We start from the raw sequence: 4328 nt of genomic DNA on the forward strand, positions 1-4328 counted from the left end.
AGACCGTGGTTCAATCCCCCAGCACCACATGCCAGCCAGCCCCGCCCCCGGGTGGACTGAGCTGGCCACACACACACACACACACACACACACACGCACACACACACACATAAATAAATAAATTTAAAATAAATAAATAAATAAATCTGGGCTAGAGTTCACTAGAGTAATAAATCTACATACATGTAGACATATAATTAAATGAGGGATTTAAAAGCAGGCTTACAATGGCCATCTGCAGAGGCAAGTGTGGAAGAGTGCAAGAGGGCTGTCTGTGTGCTGGATAGCTGGAGAGTGTAGTCGAAGGTGGAAAACCAGGAGCTCACTAAAGATTTTTGTTGAATTCTGTATCCGGAAGCCAGTGTCTGATTTGGAAGGCTGGAGAGTCTGCTCTAGAAGCCTGGAGGTGCTCATCCAAAGTTGATGGGGAAGAGGAGCTCCTTCAAATGGCAGAAGTCAGACTTCCTTCTTCTTTTCCTTTTTGTTCCCTGCAGGCTACAAGCCTATTGGTTGGTTTCACACACACACACACACACCCACAGAGAGTCCATCATCTAGACCTGGAGCTACGCTAAGCCAATGGGGTGGGTATTTCAACTTGACACCACAGTTAACCATCATAGCGCTGACCTCCATGAATGGAACAAGATTGAAATCACGAAACTGCCTGAGAAAGTTTAATGTGAGCAAGAAAAATACTGACAAAGGGATGACAAAAAGTCATTCAGCGATGAGGGCAGGGAGTCTGAGACAGTTCTGGCATGTACAGAGAGAATGGGTGCTGCACAGGTCTCTGGCTTTCCCTCATCACTGCTGGCCACTCCCCAAAGTCAGGAAAGACAGCTGCTCTGTGACTCTAGGGGCCATGGACAAATGAATCCTGGGACTTAGGGTGTCTTTAGGTAAAGCTGTGCCTGACTTTTGCTAAGTTTCTTTTCTCTTTTTCTTTGTTTTTTCTTTTTCTTTCAGTCCTGCTAAGTGAACTTGAACCTTCCCATTGAACTATATCTTCAATCTTCATTTTTTTTTATTTTAAGCAATCTTGATAACCTGCGCAGACTTGACTCCAACTGACAATTCTCCTGCTTCAACCTCCCACAAGGCAGACAGTACAGACTTGCACCACTACCCCAACCTGAGGATAGATACCTTTGAAGTTCACAGGCAGAATAGGGTTGGGGGTTCTAGGCCTAGGAGAGGAAAGGAACTGAGTTCTAAGAACATGACATATTCTGGTGACCACTGCTTGCTCAGCTTCCCTTCCTATGCTTTCATTAACCAGTCTGGGTGAATGAGCACTAGAAAGCTGTCTTCTCTGTGAAGGTTCAACCTACACCCTGAACACCAGCTCAGGAAGGTCTACGTAGCAGCAGAGTGTGGCCTGACTGGCACCAGACAGATGCCTGCCCCACACTGCTCCTCTCCCATCCTCCAAGTGGACCCAGGAATTCAGATTCAGCATTCAGCTAAGGTATGTGGCCACAGGCCTGACTCAGGATTTCTCCCTTGTTGGGAGCACAAGGAAACTATTTATGAGAGTCACAGTAGAAGCCAAGTCCCTGAGGGACCCTGATGTTGTTTTTGATCTTGCAAATGGAGCTTGGGCCATAAGGTTGTAGAAGGATTCAGGGCATAGCATGCTGCTCCAGGGCCAGGCCAGGGGCTCCTGTGAGGCCCAGGATCTGGGCTATGTAGATTCAGAGCAAATATCCTGTCCTGTCCTTTCCTCTCCAGAATGTCTAATGTCTATCATTCTCTCCTTGCATGAACTGTACAATAACCAGTAAAAAACACAAAGTCTATAGAAGCAAAGCTTTCTTTTTTTCTTCCTTTTCCTAACTTTCTTCCTTCTTTTCTTTCTTTTTTTGTTTCTTCTTCATTTTTATTTTTTATTTTTGTGTGTGAAATATGATCAGGCTGGCCATAAACACAGTATGTAGACCAGGCTGGCCTGAACCTCACAGCACTCCTCTTGTCTCTCCTCCAGAATCTGAGATTACAGTTGTGTGTCACCATACCCAGTGCATTCCTTGCTTTCTACAATTACTGTGAGGGGAACTCAACATACTCCCACCATGGGCATGTAGGGCTAGGGATGAAATTTTGTTTAGATCGAAGCCCATGACCTGAAGACAGGACAAATCAGATGAAGAGAAGAGGCACAAGAGCACACAGAGGGACACTTGTCCCTGACAGACTATAGAGCTCTGGGTAAATTCCTCCTGTCCCCTTTTACATTCCGCTCTCTACTTTGCACAATCCTGAAAAAGGGGAAATGGACTGTTGTCTTGCTTCATCTTTCTGAAAGAGTTGCTGGCAATGGTCCTACTCTTCCTGGATTTACCAGAAGATAGATCTGTCCACCATAATGGGGGTAACATCCAGGTGGACCAAGAAAAGACTATGGAAGGCCAGATGCAGGGAGGGTCCAGAGAGATGGTTAGAGTAGAGAGGAAAAGGGACTCAAGGATGGCTTTCATGGTAGGAGAAGGACTCAAGGTTTCAGGCTATGTCAGGTGAGGATATCTTCAGTCCCTCTGAAAAGTGAGACTTAAAAGCCCATCCATAACTTACTTGCCCAAGGCTACCTCATTCCTGACAACTCAAGGCTAATCCTCACCAGGAAGATCCTAACTTTTGCAAGCTTCTCAGGACAGAATCATCTGTGGGCCCTGCTACTCAGAGGGCTACTCTGAGGTAATAACTAGGAGAGCATGGCTCTGGGATCATTGCTGGCCTTTGCCTCTCTTCAACCCCTTGCAGTTCCAGAGGAAGTTGTATAACTTAAGAGAAGCAGATTAACCCTCAGAATGGGAAAAATGTCAGTATGACATGTAGAGCTTTTCTCATGAGCTGAGTAATGGCCAAATCTTAAAAAAAAAAAAAAAACCTTCCTCCCTGGTCCTAGCAATCACCTACCTTCTGGGGTTCTGAGAGGCAAACATATGTTGCAGTGTTGGGGAGACCAAAGCTGAGGGGTACTGTCATTCAACTGATTGCTCTGGACTAAGTCAGTATTTCTCTATCCCTTTCTCGGGCTTTCCCTTCATCCCTTATCCTCCTCTTCCCTCCTTGCCTTCTTCCTTTCCTTTTTGTTCATCCTCTTCCTCCTTCCCTTCCATCACCATTCATGGGTAGCTCCAGAGCAAACATACAGTCAATGAAAAACAAGACAAAGTATGGTGTCCTAGAAGGGAAAAAGGAACGCTGGACACAGCCTGAGACCACACATCAGGCCACTGTGCGGGCCTGTAGAGAAGCAGTTTTCAAGGAGGCAAACTGCCTATAATCCTAGCAGTCTCAACTCCAGAGGCTGAGGCAGGAAAATTCCAAGTTGGAAGCCAGCCAGGGCAATTAGCTTGATATCATCTCAAAACAAAAATAGCAAAACCAGGCTGAGGACTTGACCTCAAGATAAGAGCTACCCTACGACTCTTGCAGGGACCAGTATCTGGGGACAACTGCAGCAGGGTAGGTGAGGAGAACTCTGAAAAAAAGGGCCTGGAAGCCACAGGAAAATGACAGAGTTAGGGGCTGGGGAGATAGCTCAGCAGTCTAAATGCCTATCTGACAAGCACAAGGACCCAGGTTCCATCCCCAGTACCACATGCAGTGCCAGCCCTGGAACCCTGGGCACACCATGCCAGCCACTGAAATCAGGAGTGGCTGTGCACACCTGTAATCCCAGCCTTGGGGAGGCTGACACAGGAGAATCAGTACAATTCTGAACCACATAGTGAGACCCTGCACCAAATAAATAAATAAATAAATAAGTATTTTTTTCAAAAAGATGACAGAGGTAAAGCAGATGCTGAGGGGATCCTGGGCTCATCCAATTGCAGTAGCTTCTGTCTACAGTCACTGGAAGGATTAGAGTTGGAGAATCTGAGGCTGGAGGGAAACAGGAAGTCCAATTGGGGCTTGGTTCTGGATTCAAAGGAGCAGCTATTGCCAAAAGGCTGGGGCAGTGCTTGGCATGGAGCAGACAGGAAGCCTGGAGGATATTGCAAGGGAGAGAGGAAAGGGGAGCAGCAAGATAAGAGCAGGCTCGATACCTGGGGCCTGTGTGGGAGACAGGTTGCCTGGGGGAGGTAGTAGAAGAGGCAGTGAGTGCTGGAGGGAGCCAAGTGGCTCCCGCTGCAGACCAGGTAGAGGCACTGAAAGGCAGGCTCAGGATCATGGAGTGGGCTGGGAAGGGCTGCTACCATGGAGGGGGGCGGCGATCATGGACTCAGCTGGACTAGGCTGTCACAATCCTTTTGCTGCCCTGGCCTCCCTTCGCCCAAGCCAGGGTGACCAAATCTGTGTTATCTACTTGCTGTGCCCCC

The sequence above is a fragment of the Octodon degus genome, unplaced genomic scaffold, assembly GCF_000260255.1.
Source record: "Octodon degus isolate 3935 unplaced genomic scaffold, OctDeg1.0 scaffold00138, whole genome shotgun sequence".
Classification (NCBI taxonomy): Eukaryota; Metazoa; Chordata; class Mammalia; order Rodentia; family Octodontidae; genus Octodon; species Octodon degus.